Source organism: Anas acuta, chromosome 23, assembly GCF_963932015.1.
Source record: "Anas acuta chromosome 23, bAnaAcu1.1, whole genome shotgun sequence".
Lineage (NCBI taxonomy): Eukaryota > Metazoa > Chordata > Aves > Anseriformes > Anatidae > Anas > Anas acuta.
In genome coordinates this window covers 7647281-7666087 of record NC_089001.1, presented here as the reverse complement: position 1 = coordinate 7666087, position 18807 = coordinate 7647281, and the positions used below count along the sequence as shown (strand labels likewise).

At 45.2% G+C, this 18807-nt stretch overlaps 1 pseudogene; it reads right to left on the bottom strand.

Annotated features, from left to right (window-relative positions):
* Positions 1–4606: 4606 nt before the first annotated feature.
* Positions 4607–10238, bottom strand: LOC137843787 (zinc finger CCCH domain-containing protein 11A-like; annotated as a pseudogene).
* Between the last annotated feature and the right edge of the window lie 8569 nt (positions 10239–18807).

Below are 18807 nucleotides of genomic sequence, written 5' to 3'. Positions count from 1 at the left end.
TTCGCCCATCCAAAGGTGCCCCCAAAGGAAGGCTTTGGGTACAACTAACCTACCAAGGGGAGCCTTCACACAGCCCCACATGCCACTGGACCCTCTGTCTTTGCTCTTTCTGAGCAACCCGAAACACAGCCCTACCCGGAATCTGAGACGAATGAAAAATATGGCCCGAGAAAATGCATTCAAATCCCCATTCGCCCATTCAAAAGTGCCCCGAAAGGAAGGCTTTGGGGACAACTGAACTACCCAGGGGAGCCTTCACGCAGCCCCACATGCCACTGGACCCTCTGTGTTCCCTCTTTCTGAACAACCCGAAACATAGCCCTACCTGGCATGGGAGAAGAATTCAAAAGAGGGCCCGAGAAAATGCGTTCAAAGTCCCTTTCGCCCATCAAAAAGTGCCCCCTTAGAAAGGCTTTGGGTAAAACTGAACTCCCCAGGTGAGCCTTCACGCAGCCCCACATGAAACTGGACCCTCTGTGTTCGCTCTTTCTGAGCAAACCGAAACATAGCCCTCCCCGGAACATGAGACCAATGAAAAATTGGGCCCCAGAAAACGCTTTCAAAGCCCCTTTCACCCGTCGAAAAGTGCCCCCAATGAAGGCTTTGGGTACAACTGAACTCCCCAGGGGAGCCTTTACGCAGCCCCACGTGTAACTGTACACTCTGTGTTTCCTCTTTCTGAGCAACCCTTAACATAATCCTACCTGGAATCTGGGACGAATGAAAAATAGGGCCCCAGAAAACGCATTCAAATCCCCTTTCGCCCATCCAAAAGTGCCCCCAAAGCAAGACTTTGGGTACAACTGAACTCCCCAGGGGAGCCTTCACGCAGCCACATATGCAACTGGACCCTCTGTGTTTGCTCTTCCTGAGCAACACGAAACATAGCCCTCTCCGGCATGGGAGAGGAATTCAAAATATGGCCCGAGAAAACGCCTTCTAAGCCCCTTTTGCCCATCCAAAAGTGCCCCCAAAGGAAGGCTTTGGATACAACTGAACTCCCCAGGGGAGCCTTTACACAGCCCCACATGCCACTGTACCCTCTGTTTTTGGTCTTTTTAAGCAACCCAAAACATATCCCTAATTGGAATCTTGACGAATGAAAAATAGTGCCCGAGAAAATGCATTCAAATCCCCATTCACCCATCCAAAAAGTACACCCAAAGGAAGGCTTTGGGTACAACTGAACTCCCGAGGGCAGCCTTCACGCAGCCCAACATGTAACTGGACCCTCTGTGTTTGGTCTTTCTGAGCAACTCGAACCATAGCCCTACCCCGAATTTGAGATGACTGAAACATACGACCCCAGAAAAGGCATTCAAAGCCCCTTTCACCCATCAAAAAGTGCCCCCTTGGAAAGGCTTTGAGTACAACTAAACTCCCCAGGGGAGCCTTCACGCAGCCCCACATTTCACTGGACCCTCTGTGTTTGCTCTTTCTAATCAACCCGAAACATAGCCCTACCCGGCATGGTAGAGGAATTCAAAATATAGCCCAAGAAAATGCGTTCAATGCACCTTTCAACCATCAAAAAGTGCCCCCTTAGAAAGGCTTTGGGTACAACTGAACTCCCCAGAGGAGCATTCACACAGCTACACATGCAACTGGACCCTCTGTGTTTGCTCTTTCTAATCAACCCGAAACATAGCCCTACCAGGCATGGGAGACAATTTTAAAACAGGGCCCCAGAAAACGCATTCAAAGACCCTTTCACCCATCCAAAAGTGCCCCCCAAAGGAAGGTTTTGGGTACGACTGAACTCCCCAGGGGAGCTTTCACACAGCCTCACATTTCAACTGGACCCTCTGTGTTCACTCTTCCTGAGCAACCCGAAACATAGCCCTACCAGGCATGGGAGAGGAATTCAAAATATGTCCCGAGAAATCGTGTTAGAAGCCCCTTTCGCCCATCAAAAAAGTGCCCCCTTAGAAAAGCTTTGGGTACACCTGAACTCACCAGGGGAGCCTTCAGGCAGCCCCACATGCAACTGGACCCTCTGTGTTCTCTCTTTCTGAGCAAACAGAAACATAGCCCTACCTGTAATATGAGACGAATGAAAAACAGGGCCCCAGAAAACGCAATCAAATCCCCTTTCGCTTATCCAAAAGTGCCCCCAAAGGAAGGCTTTTGATAAAACTAAATTCCCCAGGGGAGCCTTCATGCAGCCCCACGTGCCACTGGACCCTCTGTCTTCACTCTTTCTGAGCAACCAGAAACATAGACATACCCAGCATGGTACAGGAATTCAAAATATGGCTAGAGAAAATGTGATCAAAGCCCCTTTTGCCCATCAAAAAGTGCCCCTTTAGAAAGGCTTTGGGTACAACTAAACTCCCCGGGGGAGCCTTCACAAAGTCCCACATGCAACTGGACCCTTTTCTGTTTGCTCTTTCTGAGCTACCCGAAAAATAGCCCTACCCGGCATGGGAGAGGAATTCAAAATATGGCCCGAGAAAAGGCGTTCAAAGCCCCTTTCGCCCATAAAAAGGTGCCCCCAAAAGAAGTCTTTGGGTAAAACTGAACTCCTCAGGGGAGCCTTCACACAGCCCCACATGCAACTGGACCCTCTGTGTTCGCTCTTTCTGAGCAACCCGAAACATATCCCTACCCGGCATGGGAGACAATTTTAAAACAGGGCCCCAGAAAACGCTTACAAAGTCAATTTTGCCCAACCAAAAGTGCCCCAAAGAAAGGCTTTGGGTATCACTGAACTCCCCAGGGGAGTCTTCACACAGCCCCACATGCAACTGGACCCTCTGACTTTGCTCTTCCTGAGAAACCCGAAACATAGCCCTACCCGGAATCTGAGACCAATGAAAAATTGGGCCCCAGAAAACGCATTCAAAGACCCTTTCGCCCATCAATAAGTTCCCCCAAAGGAAGGCTTTGGGGACAACTGAACTCCCCAGGGGAGCTTTCACACAGCCCCACATGACACTGGACCCTCTGACTTCACTCTTTCCGAGAAACCCGAATCATAACCCTACTCGCAATGGAAGAGTAATTCAAAATATGGCCCGAGAAAATGCGTTCAAAGACCCATTCACCCATCCAAAAGTGTCCTTAGAAAGCTTTTCGGTACAACGGAACTCCCCAGGGGAGCCTTCACGCAATCCCACATGCCACTGGACCCTCTGTGTTCGCTCTTTCTGAGCAACCCCAATAATATCCTTCCCGGGATTCGGAGAGGAATTCAAAAGAGGGCCCCATAAAATGTGTAGAAAGTCCATTATGCCCAAGCAAAAGTGCCCCAAAGGAAGGCTTTGGGTACAACTGAACTCCGCAGGGGAGCCTTCACACAGCCCAACATGCAACTGGACTCTCTGTGTTCTCTCTTTTTGAGCACCCCGAAACATAGCCCTACCCGGCATGGGAGAGGAATTCAAAATATGCCCCAAGAAAACGCCTTCAAAGCCCCATTTGCCCATCCAAAAGTGCCACCAAAGGAAGGCTTTGGGGACAACTGAACTCCCCAGGGGAGCTTTCACAAAATCCTACATGCAACTGGATCCTCTGTGTTTGCTCTTTCTGAGCAACCCGAAACATAACCCTACCCAGAATATGAGACAAATGAAAAATTGGGCCCCAGAAAATGCATTCAAAGACCCTTTCGCCCATCCAAAAGTGCCCCCAAAGGAAGGCTTTTGGTACAACTGAACTCCCCAGGGGAGCCTTTACGCAGCCCCACATGCAACTGGACCCTCCTTGTTCACTGTTTACGAGCAACCCTAAATATACCCCTAGCCACCATGGCAGAAGACTGAAAACTCGGGCTCCAGAAAAAGCGTTTCAAGCCCCATTCACCCATCCAGAAGTTCCCCCAAAGGAAGGCTTTGGGTACAAATGAACTCCCCAGGGGAGCCTTCATGCAGCCCCACATGCAACTGGACCCTCTGTGTTTGTTCTTTCTAATCAACCCGAAACATAGCCATACGCAGCATGGGAGAGGAATTGAAAATATGGCCCAAAAAAATGCATTCAAAGCCCCTTTCGCCCATCCAAATGTGTCCCCAAAGGAAGGCTTTGGGTACAACTGAACTCCCCAGGGGAGCTTTCACACAGCCCCACATGCAAGTGCACCCTCTGCTTTCACTCTTTCCGCGAAACCCGAATCATAACCCTACTCGCAATGGGAGAGTAATTCAAAATATGGCCCGAGAAAATGCATTCATCCAGCAATATTTTAAGTCTCCAAAATTTGTCCGAGCACTAAGGAAAACTAATCTTGAGTGTTCCCAATAATGCATCTTTGAACAATATCCTTAGAACAACATTCTCCTCCTCCTCTGAGCCACTTGTATTTTGAAGACCAGCCCTATCCAGAGAGAACTGCTACACAGAAATGCTGCTTTACTTTATTACTTTTTCAGACTGCATTTCAAATTCCTGCTCCTGGCAGTGGTTCTATTCTAATGGTACGTAACGGTTCACAGAAGCAGCTAAAAACCTTGACAATGCACAAGTAGAAAATAAACACACACCGAGAGCCAGATTTCTGATAGTGGCTGTCAGAAGAGCTTCAGCACTCAAGCAAGAGGCATCAGTTCTTTGTTTTCATTTAAATTAGTTTTTAGGGATGGATGAAAGCACTCCAAGTTCATGGAAAGGAAGGAGGAGAAAGCATATTTAATATCTAGCTGTTACCTCTCTCAGTGCTGGTCTGTTTAGGAGGTAATCCCAGCCTGTCCTTCAGAGACTTGGCAACTTGAACTGCAAAACAGAAACAGAACGAATTAGGGAGGCTGCATAATGTCAACTTCAGGTTCACAGTTCAAAACAAGACAGGAAAGGTAACTTTGAATCCCAGTGATTACGACCTCAGCCAACATGCAAAAAGAAACATCACTGGAAAAGGACAAACAGAAAGACTAAATACAAAACCCAGGAATCCAATCCAGATGCCCGTTTAGTACCTGTATCTCTCTTGGGTGCTTTGTCAGCATTTCCCAGAGCCTCTACCTTCTTCTCCAGCCTTTCAGCAAGGCTGCGCTTCACTGGAACGGTGCTTACATCATCTTCAGAGAAAACAAGGAATATTGTAAGAACTTTTCTCTGCAGGAAGGTTTGAGAACAGTCAACAATAAGCTTCTATTTTTCAAGCATATTTTCATAGAATTGCCTTTCAGCTGCTAAATGATTTTTTTTTATTTTTTTTTTGCCATTTCTGCAGTCAACACAGATCTCCACTGCAATCATTTCATACCTCAAAAATACTCTTTAATGCAGTCATATATAGAAGGCAGCATCTACGTAACAGCTCATAAAAAGTTCTTACCCGCGGAGGCTTTCCGTTTTCCTTGTCTATCAGCAAGATCTAGTCGAACCACAGGTTCCTCCCCTAAAACAAAAGGGAATTTTTTTTTCTATTTCACAGAAACCAGTAGCCAACAGAAATATTATGTTAGCCCTTGTCCAAAAAACCCCAGTCAGACACTGTTTTGACAGCTAAACCACATAAACTCATATTTTAACTATAATTAACATAGAAAAAAAATATTAAGAGTCTCAGTGCTTGCTTCAAATTCCAGCTGAGATAGTAGAGCATGAATCTGAATCTGCTTGACAGCTATACTTTGTGCAGAACAAAGCTGCATAAGCAAGCGGAATATTATTAGGTACAAATGCTGAGAAATAGTCCTTTCTAAGGTGAACGTCTACGAGTAAAAGTACTTCCACACTTTTTTCCCTTTAAAAGGCATTTGCACAGCTCTAAACAATTTATACACAAACTCCTGTCATACTGTGTCCACACCTGCCACTGTCAGCCTCTTTAATGCTTCAGAAATTGCTTCTTATATAGCACTGTCTTCTACAGCTCTTTCTTCTCGTTACTCTTCTGTTTTTCAGTTACCCCCTATTTGCATACTGACACTTTTTTTTTTCTCCTGCCACTGCACTTAACCTGAGCACCAAATCTTTCCAGTACAACCAGGGACTTGAAGCATAAAAGCACATTTTGAACAGAAGGCAGCACCAGAAGGCTAACACGGGTGAATTGTTTTAATTATTGCTTAACCCTCCAGTTTAGGAGTAATGAAATCAAAACAAAAGCATTCCTTACTACCTTTCTTGGAAGACAGTGTCACAGTTCTCACCACTGTCCGGACATTTTCCTTTTCTGGAGCAGGAAAAATCATAGAATCAACAGGACGAAGAGAAGATCTTGAAGAACCTTCTGTTCAGAGCAACCAAAACATAAGGAAGTTTACCCAGCATAAAAAACTATCACAAAGAACAAAAAACTTTAAATTATTTGTTACTGTCAAAAATACAGCAAGCAGAGCATGTAAATAAAAGAGACAACTAATTTGCCTCTGGTTGCCCTTTGAACTCCCATTTAGAATACCAGCTGGCTGAGAATCAGGTTGCTTGATGCCCCCAGCTAAAAATGGAAGTCTGTCCCTCAAGCAGCTCCCAGTCACCATCACCTGCCGTGAACAGGATCAGAAAGTAGGGCATATTAACTCACCACCGTGTCTCTTATTTTTTTCCTTCATCTTCTGCGATTTGATTTCCTCAAGTGTTTTTATTCCAAAATTCAGATTGCCCTCTGAAAACAGGAAACGGTTCATGAGACAGGCTTAGAGGCACTCACGGAGGACCACAGGTCCTCAGGCTTCTTAGCGCTCAGGAACTTTCTGAAGTATTTAGAATAAAGCCTGTCAACACTCCTCACAAGTGAAAGAGCCCTACAACCAATGGCATTTTGCCCCTCCTTTCATCCTTCAGGGTTAAAAATGTAGTTTTAATTTTAATCCATTTACACCATATTAGATCCCTCTATCGTTAGATATGGCTTATCAACAGTGGTTGCAAGGCTGCACGTGCAGCCATTTAAACTCCATGCTGTGGCCCTGGTTTGTTCTCCAAAAGTAAAGAAAAGGAGTTCACCTTTCTGACCCAATGGGCACATGATGGTATTAATGGCAGAAATGAGATCATGGAAATAACCGAGTCCATTCAGCACCCTTACATTTTGTTGTGTTTTTACACCACACTGCTTTTGACTTCACTGTCAAGTTCTTCTGATTTATCCTACTAAGGTGCTGGAATACCTTGTTTAGTAGTAGTAGAACTGCCTTTCCGAGTGGAAATCACCCATAATCCATTTTTGCCTTCCGCAGCTGGTTGCTGGACGGGAGTTTTAGTTTCTTCTCCTTCCTCAGAAAGTTGGTCTGAAGGGGAAGAATCTATTCAGTTATGCATAGACCAGATTGTTCATGATTACGTAGCTCATGCAGTGACACTTCAGCCCATGGTTCATATAAAAAATTTTGTTGCTGTTTTGTTTTGTTTTTTAAACAGCTACACAGACCTGATGAACTCCTAAGTAGAATACACTAGGACAAAACATCTAGGACTCTAGATTCTCTCTGCAGCTTTAACTACTACACAACACATTGCTCTTCAGACAGAAAAAAGAAATTTCCTTCCTAGTTTCACATAGAACTTTACACAACAGACCAGCTAAAGCCAGGAGTGGTTCTAAGCTTTCCTCCAACGTTTCAGGTTCTGTCCACTGACTGCCAGACAAAGCCACCAGTGACCTGGCCAGACTGCCTGCCCTATCGCTAGTCAGACCTCAGGTCATCTGTGATTTATACATTCATTTACAGCACAGATTCCTTCAAGAACCAAAGATTTAACACATTCATTTACAGCACAAATTCCTTCAAGAACCAAAGATTTAACACAATCATTTACAGCACAAATTCCTTCAAGAACCAACACATGCTCACCATCATCATCTTCACCATCATCTGCAGCATTGATTACAACTGGAGGGTGTGTAGGGCTTGGGACATTTTCAGAGTTTTCCACTTTCATCACCCCCTTAGCTGTGGAGAGGTATTTGACTGGACAGAAAGTTTCTTTTGCTGCAGTGACATCTGAGCCACTTTCAAATCATCGTCCACGGACTCAGGTGGACTTGGCAGTGTAGCTAGAGGAAGAGGAGGATCATTGGTAATATGGCAGTTTAAAACTTTGACCACAATGCAAAGAGATGGTAGGAAAGGCAGATAACCCGCACAGACAACAAATTCAGCATCTCCTTTTGCCCATCCCATCACTGTTTACACCGGGAACAATGACTTCCCTTCGAACAACAACACATCTCCCTACCACCCAGCAAAAGATGAAACAACAGGAAGCAAACTGCAAGGCAAACATCACACAAAGCAAAGAGAAGCTGAGCACGAAAGCAGAAAACAAACATCAGCAGTACACTCGGTTTAACTGACCACCTATGACTGCAGACCTTTTCCTGCACTCACAAATGAACAGTTACCTGATGCCCCCTACAGGACTGGCACCCACTAAGTAATACTCAAAATTAATTCTTCAGCGCTTAAAGAAAAAGGACCTAAACTCACTCTTGCTTGGTGGTAAGAATTGTCCATCGATGTAACGTCCCTTTGCATGATGAAAAGCACAGTTGGCTTTCTGACAGCCTCCCGGCTGGTTCTCCCAGTAGCAAGGAATCTCACTGCGCTTTTTCTGAAGACAGAAAGAAAGAAAAGCTCGTGATAACATGCACCTGAGGCTTGCAAAGAGATGCACAGCTCCAGATCATGACAGCTGTCACAACACAGTGCTGAAACATCATTCCAAAGGTCAGTTTCTCAGTTAAGTGTAGTATTTCTGGGCATATTCACAAAGTTTGCATAAACTGCAACCACGATGCACATTTAGATTTGTCATGATTCAGTTTGCGAAGACAGGCACGCTCAGACATCAGTTGAGGGTGGGTTAAACTAATACACCTAGGATTATACTAGGATTATTCAGAGGGAAAAAGAACATCCGAAATTGCCTAGGTTAACCCTGTCTAGAACTACTTCTTGGAGACTTAGTTCTTCTGCACCTTTAACTTTCCCCACTTCCTACCCCAGGCAGCTAGAACAGCGTTATCTGAAGGACTGTGGGTCAGAAGAGACCCGATAGTTCATTATCAAGCCTCCTCCCATGAGGATAGAACAGCCTGTTTATTACCCCCCTGCTCCAGCAGGTTTTAGCAGTCTATTTAACAGCTATTCTGCATCTGTTGAGAAAACTGTCAGCATCTAATAAAAAATATATATATATATATATTTGGCTAAGGCATACCTAAGGCATTGATTTTATTTCCCTCTGCTTCCTCCCACCCCCTCTCTTGGTAACAGAAACCAGTATGACTTGGAAGCAAACAAATCTATCCTGCAAAAGCACAATCAGTACACCTACAGCACTGAAAAAGGCTTTTGTTGATTTATTTTGAGAACACATCGTTAGGCACTCACGTCAATTTCCATGTGTCTGAATCGGCAGACATTCCTGAAACAACGACCCTCCTGCCACAGCTTGCAGACCGTCTCATTGCCCAGAGCAGCTTCGCAGTGGCGGTAGGCACATTTGTCTCCCTGGAACCAAAAGGAAACCAACAAGGAAAATATAGTACAGCCTCAAAAATGCCATGCTGCTGCCTAATGTTGCCACAACTGAATTCAGAATCTATCTGGTTCTCAAGTTAACCAAAGACCAGTGTGCTTCCTCCTCCTAATCTACTCCTTCCTGAAAAAAATGGGGAAAAAAAGCAAAGCAAAGGAAAGCCAGCCATACCTTGGTACAGGTAGAATAGAAATAGAAGTAGCAATTGTCTCCTTGTTTAGACATGCCGACGAGTTCTGCTAACAAGCTCGGGTTCTCTCCACAGGGACTTCCTCTGCTCTTGGAGAGAGCTGTCTTCACCCTTGCTTGGGCTGAAAGTTTTCTACTGGCTTGTGATCAGTGAAATCTTCTTTTTAAAAGTAACCCTAAAGAAAGTAACAAGTGAAAAATAATGAGGAACGAACAGTTTTCCAGCTTTCTTCAGTTAATCAAATCAAGTTATCAGTCTCTCGAAGAGAGCAAAGCCTTTTTCCCAAATTCTGGAAATACACACCAACAAGTGGCATAAGCTTTGCCTTTGCTGAAGGAAGATAAATAACACAAAGAAAATCTGTCTAGTTTGTTTTACAGGCTTGTCTTTCTCAGTATGGAACAAACGGACCTCCCTGGTCTAACTTTGCAGTTGGCTATTCTGCCTTTGTCCTGGAGAGAAGAGCAAGAAAGGAACAAATCTATTTTTGCACTCCAAAAACGCGTTAGAGGAGGATTATCACACCTACCTAAGGGTACTTCCTTGTTTGTTTATAAAGCACCAAGTATTTCTCTTAGACAGTCTCTGTTGCTGGCTTGTTTTGTGCCTTCCATTTATAGTAAAGATATTCAAGATGCTTACCCCACCCTTCTTTTTTCTTTTTTTTTTTTTTTTTGTTTTTGTTTTTTTAAAGAACAGTGGAAGTGGAGAGTCGGATGACAAGCAAGAACAAACACCAGAAACTCCTTGTTCGCCCCTGCTTTTTAATCACCCAGCATCACCCCGGCTGCAAAACAGCCTCTGCTGATTTACCTGCTTGTTAAAGCACCCCACAGGCTGCAAGTACGGTGTGCTAGGTGTCAAGTTCTATTTAACGGTGCACAGGTAACCATTCGTCTTCCCACAGTCGAAGCACAGAACAGCCTCTTGCTAACAGAACTCATCCCTGCTGCTGCAAGAAACCTCATGGCCTGCAGGAAAACCTCAAGCTAAGAGTTCCAAAGCAAAAGCAGAAAAAGCATGATTTGTACTCTTTATATTTGAGTGAATTCTAGCTGCTAAACGCTGCCTACATCTGAGGGCACGTTCTGAGGCTGGGGGGAAGGACACTCAACACCCACTGACAGCAGGAGTGCAAAGATGCCAGCCAAGAAGGCAAAGGTTAGAGCTGAACGCTGCCTCAGCTTCCTCCAGCAGCCAACCTTTCACCACGCTCTCTGAGACTCTGAGCCCTGAATTGGCAACATGACTATTTTTTTCCACTATTAAGCTTTTCATTAGTGCTTTTGGTTTGTTTGTGGGTATTTTTGTTTGCTTTTTTTGTCTTAGTTTCCAATTTTTATGGAGCAGTGACTTTAGCTGGAAAGAAGGGAGAAGCCAAGTATTTCTCAGTGAGACGATAACAATTCTGTCTCTGTATTTGTAGAAAGAGACTGTTTGGCTGGTACAGGATACTTCACTGAGACTGTATTCTAGATAAACAGAAAACCTGACTGAAGAAATCTGTGTCCTTCCAGATTCCTGGGCATTTAAAGCGGTGACTCCTGAACGTTCTTGGGAAGAAGACCAGCAACAGATAAGTGATGAGAACACTGTACAAGTCCCTACGGAGACAGACTACATAGTTATTGTGGATCGCTATGAGCTCAAAGTATGTCTAATTTCACCTTTTTTTTAATGCTCAAATAGGACATATTCCTGCGTCATGTAAAATTGCAAATTAAGCCCATTGTTAACCAATGCCAATTAAAACAATTAATTGGAAGGACATACAGACAGTGAAATAATTCAACCTGTAATGCACTGTGACTGTTTAGTTTCCACACCTCATGTAGATTTCTGTAGGCTACCATTTGCTTCTGGTCATCTGTACTTTAGTAGACAGATTCTTTGCCTAATTTTTCAGACAAAAGGCCTTGCTGAATTTTAAAATACCACACTGACAACCTGCTAGTACTATTATGGATATCATTTTAATGATTCATAATTCTTATGATGGGTTTGAGGGCTTTTATTTGGGGATTTTTTTTCATGCTTTGATGTATTAAGAACCTGAAAAGGATCTTTATTTCTTGCAGTGATGATTTTAAACCTGAAGTTAGCAGGTTGACGTAAACTAGCTAGCCATGGAGAAGCGACTACTTTTCTGAAATTCCTTGAAAGTGCAGTATTAGAATTTCTTATATTGTGTGTGTGTATATATATATATATATAGATATAGATATAGATATAGATACATGAGGGAGGCAGAGTTTGCTGATAAGATGATAAGCAGCATTATTTCCAGGGGGCAGTAGTATTTCCATTTGGTATGGCTGCTCCCTAAAGCTACATGCTTGCAGGCTCACACAGGTAATGGACAGCTGTGGCAGTGGAAGAAAGTGCTGCCACTAGCTTGTCACTGTTGCTGTGCCAGAGATTATCATCTCTGCATCTTTGGTAATAGAAATGACTGTGTGAGAGAGAGGTGATTGCTACAAGCAGTTGCTTTGCTATTTACCCACCCCTGAATTTAAAGGTAGGATTGAGCAAACTAATCCACCTTTGCTCTGGGCGTTTGAGCAATCTGTTCTGCCAGCAGAGTTGTAAGCATGGCACACGTGGGTAAAGGTAATCACCTAAGGGTGCTTCCTTTTCCAGCTGGCATAGCTGTATCTACAAGATCTGCAGCCTTTTTACAGTGCTGCAATGCTTCTCTAATGAAATGCAACAGTGGCTTTGCTGTGGCAGCAGCTGTCCTACAAAGAGGATCGTGTCATTCCCTGCTGCTTTGGGAGCAGTCGACTTGCAATTACAACCATTGATGTGATAGATTGGTTAGTAGTAAAAGATTGTCCGAAATTTCAGCCTTTCCTTTCTCTGAAATATGAAAAATTAACTCATTTTCCCTGCTGAAATCTCATGGGATATTTAATCTGTTCTCTGAAGTGTCACATTTTATTTAATAGCGTAAGAAAAAGTAGGCTCTCACTTGTATTGTTACTGTTCAACCTCCGAAAACATATAGAGCGTATTCAAAGGATCTTGTACTATTCTAAAGTTGTTGTTTTGCTCCATTGTTGTCTTCAGAAACTGTTATGCTTTGTCACTGAGATAACGAAGGGATTTGACATTTATCACCTGGAAAAAGTATATGGCGTCATTAATCAGTATATTTACAACCATAGAGAAGACTACGACAAAACCGATTTGGTGGAGGTAATTTTTGTTTTGAATTCTAGCACTTTCTGTCACTGTTACGCAGTATTTGTGTGTTCTGGGGTATCGTGGTTGTTTAGCATTGCTCTTCACTGCTTAGCTGTCTGTGCACAGACAACAACAGTACGACTTCTCCCTTTCAGTCTGGAAGACGTTTATCCATCTTGCAAAACCATTGTTATATTTGGCATAACTGTTGGCAGTTTCTGCAGGAAAAAGCTTGAATTTGAAGACAATGGGTCCACCCACACAGCCCTTTCAAAGCAGTTAACCTTAGTCTGTCAGTAGTTTTCCTTGGGAACCATTTTGGGAGCGGGAGGACTACGAAGGGAAGGTGCTTTTCTAAGTCTTTCACTCGCTCTCTCCCTCTACAGCCAGTCATGCACGGTGATAGCAGTTGTTCCATCCTTGGAGAGAAATTTAAGTATATAACAAGAGTTTGAGACTTCTCTCTAGTCACACTCTAATCTCTTTTTAACTAATGCGCTTGAGCATCTGTAATTGGGGAGATTTCTGCCTGTGCCAGTTTTACACTGAGTCAAATTCTCTGGTCTCTTCCTGTAAAAGATGATTTCGGAGTTGTCCGAACTCCTCAGAAATCTGTGTGAGGCGTCCATGGTCCAAGTCAGGTGTTCCCAGTATACGCTTGGATATTCACTCTTCACGTTGAAGATCCTTGAACCCATTTATCTTAGAGTTGCTTGTGCTTGAGAACAGATGAAATTTGTTGTGCCGATCAGTCTGCCTTGAAAAGAGAGTGCCTCTTTTTTTTAGGCACTGGTCATCTCGATCTCTTCTTCCACATCTGATAAAGAGTTAGAACAGACACTCTGTTCTGCCTGTGAGAGGATTATTTAGATTCAGGGAGGCCGCTCCTGAAAAAAAAAAAAATGAGATCTTTTAGCTCGAGAAGGGATTTATTTATGTTATCTCATGGCCTGTGAACTTTTGTAACTTAACATTTAATTTAAGTGTTAAAAGTTAAGTAGCTTTCTTGGTTTTCTATTTCTTCCTTTAGCTTAGGCAAACAAATCTCTCCTATTCAGAGTGCACTGTACAAGTTAGTCAGGAGCGTGCTCTACTAAGAGAGAGAGAGAACTGAAGGAGTAATTATTCAAAGTCCAGAAATTAACTTGAGCTTGTTGTGGCTTCTCAGCAACTGTTTCTTCTTTCTAATTGTTGTGAAACCACTGCTGAGAGAGATCCATATAGTTGATATCCTCCTCTCTATTTTGGATGTATAAGGATGCCTCTGAAGCTAGAAGGGGTAATAGGCCGTTGTGATGGTGGTAGCGCACTGTTTCACTGTTTGCTAAATATTACTAACCATGTATTACAAATTATTTATTTTTATAGTAATAGAAAGTGTTCTTAAGCTTTCATTTGTGCTTACTGCTATTTTAGTAATAGGTAGTAATGGTAATAGAAGGATGGTTGGACTAGATGATCCTGTGGGTCCTTTCCAACCTTGTATTTCTATGATTCTTTCATGAGGAAGCTGTAGACTGCGATGAGGTCTCCCCTCAGCCTGCTCCTTTCCAGGCCGAACGGGCCCAGTGCCCTCAGCCGCTCCTCATATGTCTTCCCCTCAAGGCCCTTCACCATCTTTGTAGCTCTTCTCTGGACACTCTCCAACAGTTTAATGTTCTTTTTGTACTGTGGTGCCCAGAACTGCACACAGTGCTCGAGGTGAGGCCGCACAGCGCGGAGCAGTGCAGGACAATCACCTCCCTCAACCGACTAGCAGTGCTGTGCTTGATGCACCCCAGGGTATGGTTGGCCCTCCTGGCTGCCAGGGCACACTGCTGGCTCATACTCAACTTGCTGTCAACCACGACCCCCCTAGATCCGTCTCTGCAGAGCTGCTCTCCAGCATCTCATCGCCCAGTCTGTACATATAACCAGGGTTGCCCCGTCCCCGGCGCAGGATCCGGCACTTGCTCTTGTAAAACTTCATGCGGTTGGTGATCGCCCAGCTCTCCAATCTGTCCAGATCTCTCTGCAAGGCCTTTCCACCCTCAACAGTCAACAACTTCAAGTTTAGTGTCATCAGCAAATTTGCTCAAAACACCTTCTAGTCCTCCATCCAAATTGTTTATAAAAGCATTGAAAAGAACTGGCCCTAAAACGGAGCCCTGGGGGACCCCACTGGTGACCAGCCACCAGCCTGATGTAGCCCCATTTACCATAACCCTCTGAGCCCTACCCGTCAGACATTGTTCACCCATCGTATGATGTTTTTTATCTATGCTTGACATTTTTAATGGGATTGTGTATATGGTTTGCTTTTCTTGTTCTCTAAAATGACTTTCTGAGAAATCCTTTATATAATGAACATGAAGTTGAGGAATCACAGACAAGACAGGTGACAAGAACTTCTGAGGTGCTCAAAAGAGTACACACCATAAAAATATCCATTTCTGCTTCCTAGCTTTTTTCCTAATCTGTTATAAGTGCATTGTCATCTTTCTCCCGTGACTGCATTCTACAGGGCTGAGTTTTTGGGATGCTAGCTAGCACTCCTGAGCACATTACTTCAGGTTTCTAGGCCAGTCTAATAAGCGTCTTCCACCACTGAGGCACCAGTATGAATATGAACCAGTCCTTTTTGTTAGAATTGTAGGGGTTGGAAGGGACCTCCAGAGATCATCGGGTCCAACTCCCCTGCCAAAGCAGGTTCCTTAGAGCAGGTTGCCCAGGTAGGCATCCAGATGGGCCTTGAATATCTCCAGAGAAGGAGACTCCACAACCTCCCTGGGCTGCCTGTCCCAGTGCTCCGTCACCCTCACCGTGAAGAAGTTCTTTCACATGTTGGTGCGGAGCTTCCTGGGCTCCATTTTGTGGCCATTGCCCCTTGTCCTGTCCCCACAAACCACTGAAAAGAGGTTGGCCAAATCCCTCTGTCCACCACATCTCAGATATTTATACACATTGAGGAGATCCCCTCTCAGTCTTTTCTCCAGGCTGAACAGCCCCGGGTCTCTCAGCCTTTCCTCACAGGGGAGATGCTCCAGGCCCCATTATCGTCTTTGTTGCCCTCCGCTGGACTCTTTCCAGGAGACCCCTGTCTTTTTTGTACTGGGGAGCCCAGAACTGCTGGACACAGTGCTCCAAGTCTAACTTTTCTCAATTGTTTCAGGATCTATCTATGCTATATAAACCATGGAGTTTTCTAGGCAAACACTGGCAAATCGTGAGCCAGGTGCAACTCAATGCTGACGTTTCCGTCAGTGTGTTGGGGGTGGCAGCTTTTTCCAAGACTGACCTACGCCTGGCACCTAATCTGCGTTTCAGTAGATGTACAGAAGGGAACAAAGAGCTGTGTTGTTAGCACTGTATTTAAAAAGCTACCGTGAAGAAGGTGCCTGTGTTGAGCGGACAACAGGAAGCTTTCATTGCATCTCCAGGCAAAGGAGAGGAAAAAAAAATATCACTGAGGCAAAAATGTGTTTCTTCTTATCCACTTCAAGACGATGTTGAAAACCTGGTATCCTAAATGCATCTTTACCTCTGGAACCACAGTCAGCTCATTGCATTGCAACTGGAAAATTTCGTACTTAAAAGGGAATGACAGGCAACGAGGAAGCAGGAGCGTTCCTGGCATCAAAACTTTTGCTCTTCAAAGTTTTGGGCAAACTTCTCCCCGTTATTAGTCTGGAGAGAAGAAGACCTTCACAGTTAAATATATATAAAGGCGTAAATCTCGGTTGTACATGAACAGCTGTCACAGCTAAGGGTTCCCAGAAGCCCCATTCTGGTTTTTCTGACTTGGGGAAAAGATCAACTTTTAGCGTCTGAGGTAAAAACATTGCTAAAAGCAGCGGTATGTGGAAACACAGCGTATTGAAGAGAAGTACGTAGTGGGAGTTAAAGCGAAGCGTAGACTAAGATATCTGGACACGTACTGAAGGAAGAGCTCCTCTTTATTCAACTTGGAGGTGGAAAAAAAGGGGGTTGGGGGTGGGTTTTTTGTTTGTTCGCTGTTTGTTTGTTTTTTCTCCAAAGGTTTTGGGGGTGTCCCAGCCAGCCCCGGAGGGCATTCCTCCCTCAGCACCGGGCACCTGAGGGGAACTCGGGGCTGGAGAAGAAGCCGAGGTCGGGGAGCCGGGCGCCCTCAGCGCCTTTATGCCCTGAGCCGAGGTGAGCCGAGCCGGGCCGGGCCGGCCGCCGCCTGCCGGGCGGAGCGGCTCCGCCCCGCTCCCTGCCGGGGGAGGCTGAGGCACCGCGGCCCACCGCTGCCCGGCCCTGCCCGGCTCTCAAACCCTCCCGGGGACGGGGGGGGAGGCTGCGAGGCGCCGGGACGATGCGAGTGGGCGCCGTGGGCTCCGAGGCGAGGGCCCGGGCGGCCGGCGGAGCTGGGACTCGGCGACGGCTCAGCGCCCGCCCCGCCGGCAGCGGACGACTCCCGGAGACGCAAAACGGCAGCGGCGGAGGAGGAGGCAGGCGGCGGGGCTGAGAGGAGAGGGGGGCGAGGCGGCTGCGGGAGGCGACCCCAAGCGGCCACGGGAGACCCCCGGGGAGAAGGCGAGGCGCTCCCACGGCCGGCCCTGAGGAGAGGGGCGGCTGCGAGCACCCCTTCCCCGGCTCTGTGAGGGGGGAACGGGGCGCGGTTGGGCTGTGACAGAGCAGGGGGTATGGGGGGCACACGGGCAGGGCGAGCAACTTCGCTTTCCGTGCCTTGAAACGGGACGGAGCCAGCCGAGACCGGGCTCCCCCCCCCTCTATATATACACACACGTGCTCGGTGTGGCGGTGGGAGGGGTTCTTCCTCTAACTCTTCCTCTAACTCTTCTTCTTCTTCACCTCCTGTTATAAATTAGACCACACAATTTACTGGTCTATTGAAAACTATTTTATTAATCAAGTAAGCAGACACATACAAAACAGCGCTGGGCGGCTGGGGAGTCTCTGCTCCGCAACAGCACGCAACTTCCCTTTCCAGGGTTGCTGTTTTATAGCAGTTGAATTTCAGCTTATCAGGACTTGTTGAACTGGCTGAGGCTGCGCAGTCTATTGTTGAGAGGGGGGTCGTTATTCCTCTGCTCCGTGTTCAGGTGGGGGTAGTGAAGCAGCAAAAAGGATGTCTTGAGATAAGGAATTTCACAGAGTCTGTTTAACTCAAGGATGTTCACCCAACACCCACTCCTGCTTCCTCCCTTATCAAGGCAATTACATTTTACAACCTTCTCTCCCCAACAGATTCTCCAAATTCCTCAAAGACAATGAACAAACCCCCACTAATTTACCACATCTCCTTCTCCATCTCCTTCTTCTCCTTCTCCATCTCCTTCTCCATCTCCTTCTTCTCCTTCTTCTTCTCCTTCTTCTTCTCCTTCTTCTTCTCCTTCTTCTTCTCCTTCTTCTTCTTCTTCTCCTTCTTCTTCTCCTTCTTCTTCTTCTTCTTCTTCTTCTTCTTCGTCTTCTTCGTCTTCTTCGTCTTCTTCGTCTTCTTCATCTTCTTCTTTGTTTTCTTAGTCTTCTTCATTTCTTCTTCGTCTTCTTCTTTGTTTTCTTAGTCTTCTTCATTTCTTCTTCGTCTTCTTCTTTGTTTTCTTAGTCTTCTTCATTTCTTCTTTGTCTTCTTCTTTGTTTTCTTAGTCTTCTTCATTTCTTCTTCGTCTTTGTCTTCTTCTTTGTCTTCATCTTCTTCGTTTTCTTAGTCTTCTTCGTTTCTTCTTCTTCTTCTTCCTCTTTCTCTTCCTCTTCATCTCCTTCTCTGTTTTCTTAGTCTTCTTCGTTTCTTCATCTTCTTTGTCGTCTTCTTCTTTGTTTTCTTAGCCTTCTTCATTTCTTTTTCTTTGTATTCTTAGTCTCCTTCTCCTTCTTCTCCTTAATTATTCTTAATATTCATCCTCGTCTACATTTTCTTCTCCTTCTCCTTCTCCTTCTCCTTCTCCTTCTCCTTCTCCTTCTCCTTCTCCTTCTCTTTCTCCTTCTTCTCCTTCTTAATTATTCTTAATCTTCATCCTCGTCTACATTTTCTTCTCCTT